This window comes from Pelophylax lessonae (assembly GCF_965119305.1).
Source record: "Pelophylax lessonae genome assembly, chromosome: 1".
NCBI lineage: Eukaryota > Metazoa > Chordata > Amphibia > Anura > Ranidae > Pelophylax > Pelophylax lessonae.
In genome coordinates this window covers 689,629,013-689,648,080 of record NC_138768.1, presented here as the reverse complement: position 1 = coordinate 689,648,080, position 19,068 = coordinate 689,629,013, and the positions used below count along the sequence as shown (strand labels likewise).

General features: G+C 47.0%; 1 protein-coding gene across 1 annotated transcript in view; it reads right to left on the bottom strand.

Annotated features, from left to right (window-relative positions):
- The window catches only part of KLHL2 (kelch like family member 2), a 293,449-nt gene that overhangs the window by 26,387 nt on the left and 247,994 nt on the right, over nucleotides 1–19,068 (bottom strand). The gene's annotated exons all lie outside the window — the stretch shown is intronic.

Below are 19,068 nucleotides of genomic sequence, written 5' to 3'. Positions count from 1 at the left end.
TTTGGTAAGTTTGCTAGTACCAAAAAAAGGAATATGAGTCTCAGCTACCTCTGCCGGTGAAACCTCAAGATTTAAGGTTTCCCGGACAAACACAACTAGTGCTTCCACCAACGCTTCTTGTGCTATGGCGGAGGCAGAAGCGTCCTCCTTACTGTCTGAGGAGACCGTACCTGAGACAACAACCCCAGAAAAGGGACTGCAATGACCAGCTCGGAATCCGTATCTGAGGTATCAGATGACATAGGGGTAGGCGGGGGTAGCTCTTCTTGACCCCCGTCCCTGACAGGCTACCTCCACCCGGGATACCAAAGACTCCAAAACTGCTGATAATGCATCATCACAAGTGGGGTACTGGAGGGTCCTGCGGCCACCCTGAGGGGATCAGGTGGGGATACATGTGTGGCAGGGTTCATGTAACAAGACACTTGCCAGCAAACACAAAAAAATGAATTGCAAGAAAAAAACATTTTTTTTTTTTTTTTTTAACTTAGACCCCCAGCGCAATAGCGCCCCTCAGTCTACCTGCTTGGACCCCTAAAAAGGAGAGAGAGAGAGAGAGAGAGACCCCAAGGCTCACCTGATGCACATCAGTTTCTTATCAACTTGCTTCCAGCCCTGTCTGTTACAGACAGGAAGTCTTTGGCTTGCTTTCCCGGGCCAAGGAGGCGGCTCCGCCCCTTTACACGCCTTCCGGCGCCTCCCAATTACTCCACGAGGTGTTTGGTCACCTCAAACATGGCCACCCCCATGCTGGAGACACGAGGCTACGCCAATATGGCGGCCTCGTGCGATCTGCAGGAAAATGGCGGCGGCCTGTGTAGGATAGCGGCGGCTTGCAAGCTAGCAGCGGCCTGCGGGATGTGTGCATTCGGCCTGTGCGGCCTGCGGAAGTGCCTCGGCCTGCGGGAGGTGTCCTCGGCCTGCGGGAGGCTGTGCGGCCTGTGGAAGTGACCGGCTTTCTGGAGGGATGGCGATCTGTGGCTGCAGTAACTCAGGCATAGGCATCGGCCTGTGTACACACTGACAGGTAGGCAATAGTAATGCCTTTTAGTAGTCTGCCACTGACTTCAGTCACCCTTACAGTCATATAGTGACTTTAGATAGTCAGCTCCCAAACCAAGTCTCCTGGTTTCTATTCACAAAATCACACTCAAATTGGGGGATCTGTGACCTGTTATAGGATAGAGGGGAGACCCAGAAACTGAGTGTCCGACCATCCCAGAGAGGGGCCCGCGTCCACCAACAAACCCGACAGGGGGAGAGGGGGAACATTCTACTCACCATACCGGAACCAGGTGGGCGCCAACTCCTGACAGAACCCCTCTCCACCGGGGTGGGGGGGCTGTCGACCAATACGGACGCCGTGACTCTGTTGGTCATTGGCGTCCAGGCGAGACGTTTAACTCGCAGGGTCAGTCCCCGTCCAGTGGGACTATGTCGCGGCCGACCCAGCGCGGAGCTATGGCCTGCACGCGCTCGTAGGCTGAACTGGGGTGACCACTGGATCTCAACATCCAGCCCCTGGCCCAGTTTCAGCGTACTTGTTTGAAGATCTCACAGGAACACTGGAGAAAAAAAGCGGTCTAAAAAAGTATTTCTAAAAAAAAATCCTGCCAGGACCGAAGATCCTAGCAAGGAATCTAGGTCCTTACTCCTAACTAGACAGAAAAAAACGGATTTGCTGTAGCAGGAAGTGAGAGGATATACCCTCTGGGACTGCCCCTAGGGTGTGGCCAGAACGTTTTCTTTCCTGTCTAGTCCTACTCCTGTAGAGGGCAGTATAACCCGAGTTGATATTAATCAAGGAGGACTACGTCTGTCAATGAGCGACAGAGAAAGTCTGATCGCTCGAAGTTCCAAGATATTGATCGGTAGCCTGTATTCTTCCAGCGTCCAACAACCCTGAGCTACGCTCTGCCTCAGGTCACCTCCCCACCTGGAAAGGCTGGCATCGGGCATGACCACTGTTCAATACAAGGGGAGAACAGACTTGCCCTGCCGAAGGGTCGGAGAATGAAGTCACCAGACCAGGGAACCCCTGGTTTCCCGGCTCAGACGAATCAGATTGTCCAGATACTTTGGACACTTGTCCCATTTTACCAGGATCGCCCCCCTGAAGGAACCTCATATGGAACTGTGCAAACTATACCGCCTCGAAAGTAGACACCATCAGGCCCAGCACTCGCATGCAAGTCCACAGGAAGGACCACCTGCAGGACAGCAACAGATAAATCGCAGAATGCAACTTCTGGAGTTTGTCCAGAGAAAAACGCTCTGGCCAAAGCTGAATCCAGAGTCAGACTCAAGTAATCAAATTTCCTGGATGGGATCAGGGCAGACCTCTGGTCATTCAAAAGCCAACCAAACTCCTTCAAGGTCTGGATAGTTATCTCCACGTAGTCCATCAGTACAGACAAGGTCTCTGTTCGCAACAGGAGGTCATCCATGTAGCCCAGCACAGCAATCCCCCTCTGACGTAGCAACGCTAAGACCGGGGCCAACACCTTCATTAAGACCTGAGAAAAGGAGGCAAGACTAAAGGGTAACGCCTTGAACTTATAGTGCTCCTCTCCCACAGCAAAGCAGAGGAAATGTTGGGTGTCGGTACCCACGTCCGCCCCACACACCGCACCAGGGGGAGAGGGGGGACTTTAATCACTGATCCAGGGATGTGGGCACCGCTCCAGACAGAATCCCTTGCCACCGAAGTGGGAGTTGTCAGCCATGGGAACGCTGCGGCTTGGACCAGCAGCCTGGGTGTATGCGACTCTGCGGGGGCATTTAACTCGCTGGCCAGCCCCCATCCAGTGAGGCTCTGTTGCGGCCAACCTAGCACGTAGCTGACGGTCAGCATGTGCTCGACGGACGGACTGGGGAAACCGCTGGATCTAAATATTCAGCCCGACGCCCAGCCCAGCTGTTGATTGTAGATCTTCGCAGGAAGAAAAAAAACAAAAAAGGGCAAACAAATTGCCAGAACCAGAGATCCCAGCAGGGAGCTAGGTCCTTACTCCTGACTAGGCAGAAAAAAAAAAAAACTGAAGGCCTATAGAAGAAAGGGGGATGTATACTAGCTATGATTGCCCATAGGTGTAGCCAAGTTGAACTACTCCTGTAGGGGGCAATATAATCCTATGGTTCTGAAAATGAAGCGCTGTGCCTGTCAATGAATGAAAGAGAAAAGAAGGTTTCCATACACACAAAAAAAAAAAAAACCACTAACAGCAGCTTATTTAGCCCACTGTAATACCCAGCTTATTTAGCCCACTGTAATAACCCATAAAATATACAAGCTGTTCATTGTGTCATCTACATGCCATTTTACTGTCTGACATTTACACACAAACATCCCTCTCATTCAGGGCAGGTTCACAAATTAATTGCATGCACTGCATGTGATGCTGTGCGATTTTGCAGCTCATTCTTTTAAATGGGCTGTGAATCGTACTGGGTCACAAAAAAAGTTGTGTATGCACTACCTTTCAAAAACACCTCAAACCAAATTGCATGGTACTGCGATCTGGTGCAGGCAAACATGATCTGTGTTTGGGTTGCTGGTAATGTATTGACACCAGCAGCAGATGGCAAAGGCAGTACGTTTTGAATGTGGTGTGGTAAACGTTAACAGAATTCGCTCTGCCACAACTTAGATTACCACATTCAGAGATATCAGATCACAAATAACATTTTCTAAAAGTAACTTTAGGCAACTCAGTGAAAAAGCCAAAAAATAAATAAAATAAAACTGACAGCATTGCAGTTGTGCAAATCTGAACAAATGTACTCAAACTGAAGTTTGATTTATAAAATTAAGCAGAAAGGGTTAACTGCCCACTCACGTGGCTTCTTGGGGAACACTTGTATTTGGTATACAGGTAATGGCTCCTACCATTGTGCACCTTCATTAGTTATTTTAATTCAGCTTTTACCATTTTGTTGCACTGGGGATGATTTACTAAAGGAATAATACACTGTTCACCTTAAAGTAAATATTCACCAGAGTTTACTTAACCACTTAAGCCCCGGAGGATTTGGCTGCTAAAGGACCAGGGGTTTTTTTGCGATTTTTTACTGCGTGACTTTAACGGACAATTGCGCGGTCGTGCGACGCTGTACCTAAACGAATTTGACGTCCTTTTTTTCCCACAAACAGAGCTTTCTTTTAGTGGTATTTGATCACCTGTGCGATTTTTTGATCACGCGCTATAAACAAAAAAAGAGCGTAAATTTTGCAAAAATAACAATATTTTTCACATTTTTTTATATGAAATTCCCCCAAAAAAAAAGTAAAAATCAAAATTTTTTTACATTTTTCGGCCAATTTGTTTTATGCTACCTATGTTTGGTAAAAAAAAAAATCGCAAAAAGCGTATTTTGATTGGTTTGCGCAAAAGTTATCACGTTTACTAACAAAGGGAAAGATTTTTGTCATTTTTGGTGTTTTTTTTTGTTAATGAGTAATGGCGGCGATCTGCGATTTTTTTTTTCGGTACTGCGACATTGCGGCGGACAGATCGGACCCTTGACTGACATTTTTGACACTTTTGGGGGTACCAGTGACATTACTGCAGTAATCAGTGCTATACATATTCACTATTACTGCAAAAATGACACTGGCAGGGAAGGGGTTAACTTTATTGGACAGGGAGGGGTTAAGTGTGTCCTAGGGGCGTGATTCTAACTGTGTAGGGACATTCCTATTGGTGTAAAAGCAAAGATCAACCGTTCTACATAGTAGAACGGACAGATCTTCACTTTTACACAGGGAGAACTGACAGGCAGCTTGTTTACACAAGCTGCTCTGTCTTTCTCCCTTCACAGGAGCGATCGCAGTGTGACTGGCGGACATCGAGTCCGCCGGTCACACGCACTGACTTGTCTGTGAACGAGCCGCGGCGGGCGCGCGCCTCGGCGGGCGCGCGCCCGCCCGCGATAGGCTCGCAAGTCAGTGACAGGCGAGTGACGTACCGATACGTCACTCTGCCTGGCCGGGGCTGACCGCCGCAGTATATAGTCGTGCGGCGGTCGGCAACCGGTTAAAGTAGTATTAAACAAAAACAAAAAATGTATTAAATTGCATCTCACCAATTCTTCCACGTGGAGCCTGCATTTGTTTTTTGGGGTTTTTTTTTTTTTTTTTTTCACTTAGAGATTCAGCCAATAAAGCTTTTTTTTTATTTTATTTTTTTTTTATTTTAGTTTACCTTAACCACTTGACCTTTCGGAAGATTTAACCCCCTTCATGACCAGGCCTTTTTTTGTGATATGGTACTGCGTTACTTTGACAATTGCGTGATCATGCGGCGCTGTACCCAAGTAAAATGTCCTTTTTCCCCACAAGTAGAGCTTTCTTTTGGTGGAATTTAATCACCTCTGCGGGTTTTTTTTTTTTTTTGCACTATAAACAAAAAGACAGACAATTTTATCTAAAGGAAATCTAACAACAAAAGTTGTATAGTGTGTAGCCATCTTTAGTCACCACCTGTCTGATCCATCTGGAGATGGTAGCCGAAGAAGCAGACAGCCCATTTTTTGGTCCGTCCGTAACCACAAAAAGCGAGTCTGACCTCCGAAAAGACTCAGTAGCTGCCAGATACACCCGAATTGCACGAACCACATCCAAGTTATGCAAAGCAAATTCCTTGAGATGAGCCGGCTTGGGACACAAGGAAGGCAACACAATGTCCTCATTCAAATGGAAGTCAGAGACAACTTTGGGCAGGAATGATGGACAGGGACGAAGAACCACTTTATCCCTATGGACCACTAAATAGGGACTGCGACAGGATAATGCCGCCAATTCCGATACCCTGCGCTTTAAGGTAATAGCCACCAAGAATGTTACCTTCTGGGATAACGTAGGTAAGGGAATATTCTCAAATGGAGGTTTCTGGAGAATCGAAAGTACTAAATTTAAATCCCATGGCGGCAAAAGAGACCGTATAGGTGGAGCCACATATCGAACACCCTGAATGAAGGTACAAACTAAACAGTGCGTGGCTAGGGGTCGGTGAAAGAAGATTGCCAGGGTAGACACCTGGCCCTTGATGGTACTCAAGGCCAACTCCTGATCAATGCCCTGTTGAAAAAAACATTAAGATTCGAGCCACAGAAAAGGATCGAGGATACGCGCTAATCGACTCACACCAAGAAATGTACGCTTTCCACATACGGCGGTATATCATGCTGGAAGATGACTTCCTCCCCTTCGTCATAGTAGGGATCACTGATCCAGATAGACCTCTATCCCTCAGTACCTGGCTTTCAATAGCAAAGCCATTAAAACTAGCGACTAAAGCAGGATGGCAGATCACCCCTTGGGACAACTGGTCTTCTCTGAGAGAAAGCCCCCAAGGGATGTTTATAGTCCCCAGGATGTTTGGAAGATCCTTGCTCTTGATTCCTAGCAAGAACTGTGGAAGAAGCCTTAGCCTAGGATGATAACTAGCCTTACTGTGGCCCTTGGATGCTTGCAGCGTCTGTCAGAGGACCCCTGACCTCGTCACGAACTTCGGTATCCTCCTGTGGAGCCGAACCTGCTAAAGGAGCTGCATGTAAGAATGTGAAAACAGAACTGTCTTGAAGGTGGATACCAACAGACTCAGAATCTGTATGCAAAGTGGGAGAAAGAACTATCTGTGTGACAGCAGACGGTGAATCATGGCCTGTGGTCCCTGAAGTTTGTGCATTGGAAGGACCACCCTGGTCAGAAATAGAATCAGACCTAGGTAAATCAGTTCCCTGGACAACGGTAGTTCAGACATCACCTAAAACTTTGCAGGAATTAAATCCACACAAGGAGACTCAGGACCTAAAAAACCTGAAAAGGACAAGCTTTGTCCCCCTTTCTGGGTACCCCCAAAAGAAACCTTTTGATGATGCTCACCAAAGTCGTCCATGGGGCCAGAAACCAGCAAAGTTGTCCCCCACCCCAATAATGGGTGAGGGCAGACCTTAATGCTGAAGGAGTCTTGTCTGCTGGTCCGGGGAAGCTAGCTTTAGGTTTACCCGACCAAGGTTGCTTGGAACCTCCCGGGAAGATTTAAAAAATGGATTTTTGTAAGATCTTACCGTAAAATCCTTTTCTCTTAAGCTCATTGACAGACGTAGTCTTCTTGATTCTCAAGAGCTGGGTTATGTTGTCTCCGCAGGAGTAGGACTAGGCAGAAAGACAAAACGTTCTGGCTCCACCTTAGGGGCAGTCCCTGAGGGTATATCCTCCCTCTCTCTGCTACAGGGAATCAGTTCTGTTCTAAAGCAGTAACAGAGAATTTATCCCAACCCAACTCAATGATAGAGGGGCGGGTACTACGTCTGTCAATGAGCTTAAGAGAAAAGGATTTTACGGTAAGATCTTACAAAAATCAATTTTTCTCTATCGCTCATTGACAGACGTAGTCTTCTTGATTCTCAAGAGCTGGGACATCCAGAAGCAGTGCCACAAATGAGGGGTGGGATAGACAAAAATCAAAATCCAATCTAGAAGGCCCAACCGGAGCCAACCAGAAGTATCAAAGGACTCATCGAGTAAACAGATGAGACCTACCCCACAAATCCTCGAGGTAGACCAACAGTCTCCTCAAACAGTGGCCTGCAGGAACCTTGCGGCCAGAAGAGGCATCTGACGATGCCATCACATAAACCTTATACAATATTGTAAAGGTATGAACCGACGACTAAACAGTCGCCTTGAAAAAACCTGAACCACTGACGCCTGATGGCGGAAGGTCCAGGAAACTCTAAGCGCCCGAGTAGAATGCGCCTTAACAGGGAACGGGGGATCCCGACCCTTAGATAAAATAAGCCTATACCACCGTCTGTCTGATCCATCTAAAGATGGTCGCAGCAGAACAGGCAACCCCTTCTTAGGGCCATCCGTGATCACAAACAGTGAATCCGTTACAAATTGAATCCATAGTATTCAAATATATCCTGATCGCCCAAACTACATCCAAGGAACGCCATGCAAATTCTCGAGGATGATTGGGCTAAGGACATAGGAAGGACAATACACTGTCCTCATTCAATGAAACTTTGAAACCACCTTAGGAAGGAAGGATGGATTCGGATGAAGAACAACCTTATCCCTATGAACCACCAGATCTGGGGAACAACAGGATAATGCAGCCAGTTCTGACACCCTGCGTGCAGAAGTGATAGCCACCAAGAAGACCACCTTCTGGGATAAAGTAAGCAAGGGAATCTCCCTGATATTTTCAAAGGGAGGTGTCTGAAGAACCGACAGCACCAAATTAAGATCCCAGGATGGTAACGGCGCGTGCACTGGCGGAGCCAGGTGTCGCACCCCCTGGATGAAATTCCGCACCAAGGAATGAGTAGCCAAAGGCTTCTGAAAGAAGATAGCAAATGCTGAAACCAGACCCTTGATAACACTCAAGGCCAGCTTCTGCTCAACTCCCTGTTGCAGAAAAGCCAATATTCGGGCTACCGAATAAAGATGTAGATGGAACCCAAGGGATTCACACCACACAATATAAGACTTCCATGTACGATGATAATCTTGCTGGAAGTCGCTTTCCTTGTTTTAACTAGAGTAGGAATAACTGAAGCTGACAATCCCTTGTCCTTCAGCACCTGGGTCTCAATAACCAGGCCGTTTAAAACCAGCGATCGTAAAGCAGGATGGAAGATCGGTCCCTGAGACAGTAGATCCTCCCTGAGAGGAAGTCTCCACGGGACGTCCGCCACCAGTCTGACCAAGTCGGCGTATCAAGCTCGACGAGGCCAGTCCGGAGCTGCCAGGATTACTGGAATTCCTTCCTCCTCTATCCTGCGAAGAAGTCTTGGCAGTAACCCAAGAGGAGGGAAGGCATACATTAGCTGGTATTGCCCCCACGGGGTGACCAGTGCATCTGCGGTCTCTGCTAGAGGATCGCGGGAGCGAGCCACGAATCTCTGTACTTTTCTGTTGAATCGTGATGCCAACAGATCCACATCCGGGGTGCCCCAACGTAGGCACAACTGATGGAAAACTTCTGGATGGAGGGACCATTCCCCCTGATCCGGAGTCTGACGGCTGAGATAATCTGCCTGCCAATTTTCCACCCCCGGAATGAAACACCGCAGAGATAGCTGGAACAAATCATTCCGCCCAGCGAAGAATGCAAGCCACTTCTTTGGCCGCTCGGACACTCTTGGTGCCCCCCTGGTGATTGACATAAGCCACGGCCGTGGCGTTGTCCAACTGGATCCGAACCGGGCTGCCCTGGAACTGCTCGGTCCAGTGAATCAGACAAAGTCTGATCGCTCTCAGTTCCAATACATTATCGGTAACCTGGATTCTTCCAGGGACCAAAGTCCCTGGACAGATAACTGACCGAGAATTCCTCCCCATCCGGATAGACTGGCATCCGTGGTCACTATCGTCCAATATATTGGCCGAAATGACTTTCCCTGGCTGAGCATCGGAGACCGAAGCCACCAGACCAGAGACTCTCTGGTCTGTTTGCTCAATTGGATCCGATAGTCCAGGGACTCCGGATTCCGATTCCATCTGAGAAGAATCTCTTGCTGAAGAATTCGGGTATGGGACTGGGCAAATGGGACTGCTTCGAAGGAAGCCACCATCAACCCCAGAACCCTCATGCAAGTCCGAAGGGAAGACCAGCTGTTGGATAGTAACAACTGGACTGCTGATTGAATCTTCCGGAGTTTCCCTACCGGAAGGAAAACTCTTGTCCTGACTGTGTCTAGAATTAGACCCAGATATTCGAGCCTCTGGGTGGGAACCAGAAAAGACTTTTGCTGGTTCACCAGCCACCCGAATTCCTGTAAAGAAATTATAGTAATTTCTATGTTTTGTAGCAGGGTCTGAGGAGACTCTGCATGAAGCAGGAGATCGTCTAGGTAACCTAGAATCGATATGCCTCTTTGGCGCAGTAGTGCCAACATTGGGGCCAACACCTTCGTGAAGACCCGAGGAGCCGTGGCGAAACCGAAAGGTAACGCCACAAACTGATAGTGGTTCTCTTCTACGGAAAAGCGTAGAAACCACTGATGTCCTGCGAAAATGGGAATGTGAAGATAGGCGTCCTTGATGTCTATGGACGCTAGGACATCCCCTGGATGCAGGAAGGCTGCTACTGTGCGAATGGATTCCATCTTGAATTTCCTTATGTTGAGAAAGGACTTGAGTGCCCTTAAGTCCAGAATTGGACGCATTTTGCCCTCTTTCCTGAGTATTGTAAATAGGTTTGAATAAAACCCTAGAAAAAACGTTCTGTCCAAGGAACGTGGACTACCACTCCTTGTTGTAGTAAATCCGTGACTGCTCTCCGCAGATCTTCTAAACGATCCGGGGATAGTCGAATATTGGAAGGGAAGAATCGCGCCGGTGGGAGAGATCGAAACTCGATCTTGTACCCTGACCTTATGACTTCGCAAACCCACTAGTCCGGGATTCTGGAAAGCCATGGATCCGGGAACCGGCGAAGACGTCCCCCCACCCCAGTTATGGGTGGGGGCGCACCTTCAGGCTTTGGACGATTTATCTTCAGGTCTGGAGGGGGCGGGCTTTTGCTTGCCCGACCAACGTCCCCTGAAGCCTCCTGAAGGAGCTTTGGAGGACTTAATTTTTTCACCCGCGGGACGAAAAAACTTTTTGTGAGCAGAGAAAGAAGGCCCTCGTCTTTGACGAGTTCCTTTACCTTTAACATTTTGCGGTAAAAAGGTGCTCTTTCCACCCGTGAGATCCTTAATGATCTCATCTAAGTTGGCTCCAAAAAGACGCTCTCCTAAAAAGGGGATACTAGCCAATGCTTTTTTGGAACCTTGGTCGGCTAACCAACCTTTTAGCCACAGTGTACGCCTGAGAACCACTGCGGAGACTGATGCTCGCGCCAATAATGGAGTGGCGTCTAACGCCGCATCACACACAAACTGTAACCCCTGTATCATTTGTTCCAACAAATCTGATACCGCCTGAGGGACCTCTTCTAAGTCCCGGCGTAACCACTTGGTCCATTTCAGTTACAGTCTGCGAAACCAGACCAATAGCAATTATTGGTCTGAAAGCTGATCCAATCAAGGTAAACATGGTGCGAGACATAGCTTCTATCTTGCGATCCACTGGATCTTTAAAAGACGGAGCGTCTTCTAGAGGAATAACCGTGGCTTTATTCAATCTAGCAATTGGTGAATCCACCACAGGTGGTTCTGTCCATTTCTTAATGAGGGTTTCCTCAAACGGATAACGCCTGTTAATGCGTTTAGAAATAGCAGAAGTGCGTTTTGGCAGACGCCATTCTTCTTCGATTGGATTGCCAAAACATTTGGGCAATGGAAAAACCTTCGCCTTTTTTAGTCCCAAAAGGGATTTCAGTTTCAGCTATTTCCGACGGAATACCCTGTAATCTTAAGGTTTCTTGAACAGATACAATGAGTGCGTTTACCAACGCTTCCTCTCTGGCTATGGCTGATGCCGAAACATCCTCCTCACTGTCTGAAGAGACAGTACACGAGACACCAATCCCAGATGAAGTACCTGCAACTGCAGAAATGGGCTCAGAGTCTGAATCCGAGGTTTCAGATAATAAGGGGTTAGGCGGGGGTCGCTTTCTTGCGCCCTGTCCCTGACAAGCCACTTCCACCCGGGACACAAAAGTTTCCATAATAGCTGACAATGATTCAATCGTCAGTGGGGTGCTGGAGGATCCTGCAGACACCTCGAGGGGATACGGAGGAGATACATGAGTGGCAGGGTCCATGTTAATTCAGGACACCTTTGCCAGAAAAAACAAAAAAACTTTTTTCTTTTTTTTTTTTTTAAATCAAAAAACAAAAAATACCGCTTTTTTTTTTTTTTTTATGTGTCTCCCCCTAGCGCAATAGCGCCCCTCAGAGTACCTGCTTCTCGATCCCCACAGAGAGAGAGAGGGACCCCCAAGGCTCACCAACCGATGCAGTGAAGTTTCAAACCGACTGCACTGTCTTTTACAGACTGGAAGGAGCTGTTGCTTTTTCCCGGGTAGAAGGACGTGGCTCCGCCCCCTGTGTACGCCTTCCGGCGTTCCCAGCTCTCCACGAGGTAGCTGGGCTCATGAAACATGGCCGCCCCCATACAAGAGACATTAGACTCCAAAAACATGGCGGCCGGCGTGACCTGAGGACATACATGCACCTGGTCTACGGCAAAATGGCCGCAGACCGCCGAAATCGTTTTTCCCAGCATATCCACCTGCATTTCTGCTAAGTGGCGATTTATTGATCTACAGGAGATACACTACAAATAAGGTAGGATTATACCTCCTATGTCTGCTGTAATGCTACAGTCTGCTGGGTAGAGTGTTAGCTCTCAAACCAAGTCCACTTCCCACAAACACATACTGTATTTACAAGGGGGACTTTTAGTGTCAGATATATACTGACCATGTATGGAGGGGCCCATAATTCATACTGCCTCATAACGAGGAAAGAAAAAAGGGAACGTTTACTCACCATACCGAACCGACAGGCACCCTCTCTTCACAATACCCTCTCCACCGGGGTGGGGGGTTGTGGACCACTCCGGACGCCTCGACTCTCTGGTTCCTGGCGTCCAAGCGAGACTTTTAACTCGCAAGGTCAGTCCCTCCACTGGGACTCCGTCGCGGCCGACCCAGCGCGGAGCTCTGGTCTGCACGCGCTCGTAGGCAGAAACCGGGGTGACCACTGGATCTCAACATCCAGCCCGTCGCCCGGCCCCGCATACTTACTTGAATGTGTCGCGGCCGACCAAGCGCAATGCAATGGTCTGCGCGCGCTCGTAGGCCGGCTGGGGTGACCACTAGTGTCGCCCAGTCCGGCGTATTTGCTTGAAGATCTCACAGGAAAAAAATACTGGAGAAAAACTGCCTAAAAAAAATTTTTATTTTTTTTTTTTTAAAGAAAAAATCTTGCCAGGACCAAAGAGATCCCAGCAAGGAACTTAGATCCTTACTCCTGACTAGACAGAAAAAAACTGATTCCCTGTAGCAGAGAGAGGGAGGATATACCCTCAGGGACTGCCACTAAGGTGGAGCCAGAACGTTTTGTCTTTCTGCCTAGTCCTACTCCTGCGGAGACAACATAACCCAGCTCTTGAGAATCAAGAAGACTACGTCTGTCAATGAGCGATAGAGAAATATCTATTGCCCTTATTCTCCATCCCAGAAGCACAAAATAATTTTCTATGGCCTGTGGAGGGCCCCCATCTGCAGCAAGGCTCCTTCTCTTTCCTTGACTGTGGCAGGAAGTTACTCCCCCCCCCCCCGTGATTCCCCTAATGATGTCATTCAGAGTAGCCCCAAACAAGTGATTGCCTTGAAAGGGCAGATCAAGGAGAGCTTTCTTAGATGCTTGGTCTGCGGACCAATTCTTAAGCCACAGCACATGCCTAATTACCACCGCTGAAACAGAAAGTTTAGACAGCACAGGAGCTGTATCCAAAGCTGCATCACAAATTAACTGCAGCCCATGGACCAACTCATCCGCTAAATCAACATAAGCAGCAGGGGACCTGCTCACCCCATTCAGTTAGGGTCTGAGACACCAGGGCTGAGGCAAAGGACTGGCTGTAATGCCGAACCAGCCATAGTAAACATGCTGCGTGCCACAGCCTCTGCTTTCTTGTCAGCCGGGTCCTTTACCACTTGACGACCGCCGCAAGTACATATACTGCGGCGGTCAGCCACTCCTGGGCAAAGTGACCTATCGGTAGGTCACTCGCCCGTGAGCCAATAGGGGGCTCATTCACTGCCATCACCGCGCGAGTGACCGGCGGCTTCCGATGTCCACCGGCCACTCGAGATCTCCCGCTGGAGAGGGAGAAAGGCAGGCGGCTAATGTAAACAAAGCCGCCTGTCCTTCTCCCTGGTGTAACTGCAGAGATCATACGATCCTGCTATGTAGGATCGTATGTCTCTGTGGTTTTATCAAAAGCCACGCCCCTTGACAGTTAGAAGCACGCCCCTAGGGACACACTTAACCCCTGGATCTCAAAATTAACCCCTTCCCTGCCAGTGTCATTTTTACAGTAACAGTGCATATGTATAGCACTGATTACTGTAGTAATGTCACTGGTACCCCCAAAAGTGTCAAAAATGTCAGTCAAGGGTCCGATCAGTGCCGAATCGCAAAATAGGCCCTGGTCTTTGAGCAGCCAAATCCTTCAGGGCTTAAGTGGTTAAAGGACGGGGATTCCGCTACTGGGATCATGGTTGCTTTATTCAACCTGGGAACAGTAGGGTACACCACTGATGGACTAGTCCACTTTTTTAAAAGTGACTTCTCAAAACATTAACGTACAGCAAAACCTTTAGGGAACACAAAGGGTAATTTAGGTTGTTCCTATTCCGTACCTAACGACACAGCCATGTCCGTAGCTACATCAGCCGCATCCTCCATTTTTAAAGTCTCACGCACTGCGTCTACCAGCGGTTTTGCATTCGCTGCTGCGACCATGGAGGAATCATCCTCACTATTGGATGGATCAGGGGTGGGATATTAAGTCCCCCTGGACGGGCCACGTCCACGGCAGCATTAGGCTCAGATAAGACAGCCTGAGCAGGGGAAAGCGGGGGAATCGATTCTTCCTCCTAGGCTTTTGCCCACACGCCAATTCCACCCGGGACACTAAGCCATCAGTACAACCATGGGAAGCTAGGGGTTCTGAGGGACCTGCCACGTCCATGAGGGGGATCAGTGGGGGAGATTTGACCCTGAGGCTCCATAAGGAAAGGAAGAACTTGCAGTACAAAAACAATCATTTAGCACCACTAAAGGATCTCCTCAAGGCTCAGGGTACCTATCAGCAGAGAGAGAGATAACAGGAACCCCCAAAGACTCACCCTACCGACCGGAGGAGCGCTGAGAATTCGAACCCAGCCATCATCCCTGTTCATTCGTCCCCGGCACAGGAAGAGAAAACTAAGGAGGAAGAGGAGGAGCTTCGGCATCCCCACGAGACTTTAGTTGTCTCCAGCATCTCCTAGACTAAGGGAAAATGGCCACCGTGACATCATCCAGCTACATAAACATGGCCGCCAACTGGAGACCAGCCAGACTAAGGGGAAATGCCCCTCGTGACATCATCGGGCTACACAAACTTGGCAGCCAACCGGAGACCAGCCAGACTAAGGGAAAATGGCCACCATCAGCTATAAACACAGAAGCATGCTGCCAGGATCTTTGTACCCTCTGCAAGGGGACCCCCACCTGAAGGTAGGACACACGTTTAGCGGAGACTCTGCCCCCTGCACTATACCCACACTGCAAACAGTAGGGCATGCACCTAAGGGTCTCCTACACTGGGACCCCTCCAGACAACCAGGGCGGTGCACACACTATCCCAGAACCCTTACAGAGTGGGGATAGCTGGGGAGATCCCAAGGGTCTCTGCTGCATTCTCAGCCCTGGGACCCCCAACAGACTAAGTCCAGACAGGGGGGAAAGGGAGTTGGGGAAGCCCAGCTCAGTGAGGGATCTAAGGATGGGAGGAGGGAACCTGCAGGCAGGTCCGACTGTCCCTGCAGGTTACCTGCGTCCACCCCAAAGAAAACCACCAAAAGGGGAGAGGGGGAACTGTATTTACCCAGTCATGGTGCGGGTAACGCTCCAGACAGAACTTCTCACCACCGAAGTAGGGGAGCTGTCGGCCAACGGACCGCTGTGATTCAGACCCAAGCCTGGTCGTATGCGACCCTGTGAGACGTTTAACTCGCGGGCCAGCCTCTGTTTGTGAGGCTATGTCGCGGCCGACCAAAAACGGTGTGAAAAAGTATTGCGACGATCTCCATTTCATTCTCTAGGGTCTGTGCTAAAAAGAAAATGTATATGTGTGTGTATATATATATATATATATATATATATATATATATATATATATATATATAAATATAATATGTTTGGGGGTTCCATCCCAAGTAATTTTCTACCAAAAAATACTGATTTTATTGTCAGAAATAGGCCTGGTCCTTAAGTGGTTAAATTAAGTCAGCTGCTGAACTACTGCTTCATTCTACTAACAGTTTTCCTGCCCTATAGGACATATACCAGGAAGGTGAACTTAGCCTTTAAACATTTTTATTCCCTTCATGAACGGGCCATTTTTTGCTATGCAGCAAGTATGCGCTATTTTAACTGATAATTCGGTCATGCAACACTGTACCCAAACAAAATGTATATCTTTTTTTTCACACAAAATTCTTGGTGGTAATTGATCACCTCTGTTTTTTTTTTAATTAAATTTTTATTAATTTTTTTTATTATATAAACAAAAAGCCTGACAGTTTTGAAAAAAAAAAACCAAAATATATTTTTACTTTCTGCTATAAAACCTATTCTATTAAAAAAAAATCTAATCTTTTAAAACATTTTAGCCAAAATGTATTCTGTTACAGGTCTTTGGTTAAAAAAAAAAAAAAAAAATCCCAATAAGTGTATATTGGTTGGCTTGCATGAAAGTTATAGCATCTACAAACTATGGGATATATAATGGCCTTTTTATTTAGGATTTCTTATTTTTTATACTAGTAATGGCAGTGATCAGCAACTTATAGCGGGACAGCAGGCAATCTGACACTTTGTGGGAACTAACTGCCACTGACATTACCAATGACCTTATGACAGTGATCAGTGCTAATAATATGTAGTCACTGTACTAATGACACTGGGCAGGAAGGGGTTAACATCTAGGGTGATCCAGGGGTTAAATCTGTGCCTAACAATTGTTTGTGTGTGTACTATGTGCTGCATTTACTGGGGGATCTAGTTTCTGTTTAGCAGGGAATGAAAACAACAATTGGATCCCGTCACTGAACACAGCCCCACGCTGTTTACAGTAACAGAGCTGTGCCCCATGAAGTTCAGAGCTAATCGCCGGGAGCCGGTGGTCAATCACTGGCTGGGACCTGGTGATAGGCATGCGGTGATGAATCACAGCACAACTGGGTGCGTTAGCCCCCTACCCGGAAAAGCAGAATTACATATACATATATATATATATATATATACACACATACACACAGTATATATATATATATATATATATATATAGATAGATGGATATATACATACACAGTATATATATATATATATATATAGATAGATGGATATATACATACACACAGTATATATATATATATATATATATATATATATATATATATATATATATATACACACACACCAACACACACATGTGATGCTGAGCAGCCAGCCCGCACGGTCTCAAACATACATTGCAAATGGGCAAATGATTAACAGATTAAACTGACAAGACAAAGTGGCAGTTAGAAGTTTGAGACGAACCATTTAACACGGAAGGGGATGTTTACCATGATCAGCTTTTATTAATTTATGTAAAACATTTCCAGAATGCAGACACATTAATGCGGAGTTCCACCCACAAGTGGAACTTCCCCTGATCTGCCCCCCCCCCCCTTCTTCGGTGGCACATTTGGCATCTGTAAGGGGGGAGGGGGGGGGGACTGTTTTAGCCATTTGCCCTCCCCCACTTCCAGGAGATGGCACCGTCCCTCCTCCTTACCCCCCACTGCTGGGCCAATTAGAAAGCACAGCGCTTCGCAAATGTGCAGTAGCGAACAAGCTGTGAATCCGAAAGGCTTCACTGTCGGTCTTCCTCCTTTGTACATAATTGGGCATTCAAAGTGAACACATTTTTGCCTTATTTATATAAGAGAAGACTTTGTTTGCATAGTTAAAATTCACTTTAGGGCTCTTTCACACAGAGCGTACCGCATTGCGATCCGCTCCGGTGCTTTTTTTTTTTTTTTTCACGGAGCGGATGACACTTGTGTCATCCGCTCCGTATGTCCGCATATCATCCTATCCGTTTGCGTATGATATACGGACATAATGTAAGTCTATGGGCATTGCGATTTTGCTTCCTTTCCGTTTTTTGAACTGAGGAAAAATAGGGTTCAGTTCCGTTCCAAAAAACGGAACAGAACTGAAAGGAAGAAAATCAGATGTCAGCGGATGGTATTCCGCTGACATCCGCAATGCCATTGACTTACATTATGTCCGTAAATCATCCGCAAAAAAATAGGATGATTTGCAGACATACGGAGCGCCCGTGTGAAAGGGCCCTTAAAAAAAACAATCTCTACTTCTTAAGGAAAGCTGGTCATAGACTGTTTACTTTTTTGTTCAGGCAGCGGGGCCACCCAAATAATCATACATTTTTTTTTTTTTATTAGACTTGTTTATTTACTGGCGACCAAGACTGGGTAACCTTTAGATTCATCCAGTCTGTGAAATGCTACAGTGGGCTCACAGATAGGGTACTACTTCAACCAATATATACACACTGGCCTACTGTCTTTCGCATTTAGAAAATGTGTCTACTAGCAATAACAAGGTAGCCAGGTGGACAAGATAAATACCAGGATGAAAATTTACATGGAAGGGACTTTTATTCAGCTGAAGCAACAACTGTGGAATTTTGAATATATAGAAGAGAAGAGCACCGAGATTCACCATTATGAGGTCATGCACCAACTTTGTGCTTTTCTCATACCCACCAACAGGGGAAGCAGCTTAATGTGTTTTAAATTACTCCCATTAACTAGGATGAAGAAGTCTAATGACAACTTCACAAGAAACATCTGGAATGCAAAAAGTGGACTATGCACATTGTGAACAGGACGTGTTGAAGATTCAATCTTTTTTTTTACATTTTTTAACAATAAGATTTTTTTTTGAACAGTCCATTATATTGTTGGCTACATTATATAGATACCCGCGGCACTGTGCATGTTTAGTTTAGGCCTCATGCAAACTGAGGCTTTTGTAAACACTTTCCTCCTAGCAGGAGAAAAGCAATTTCAGAAACGTGCCTAAGCTGCATTTTTGCAAATACGTTTATGTGTATCAAGTGTTTGGGCAATTATGAATTTCATTGACCAAAATATTAGAATTAAAATAAGTTAACGTTCAGGCAAAACCCAACGCTAAATCTGCTATCTGCCACATTCTAAACTTAATATATCTAACCCTGTAAAGCAAAATCGCTGTACTTACCTACTCTGCAGCCGATCGGGTCCAGTCCCAGCATCAGCGGTGGCTTCA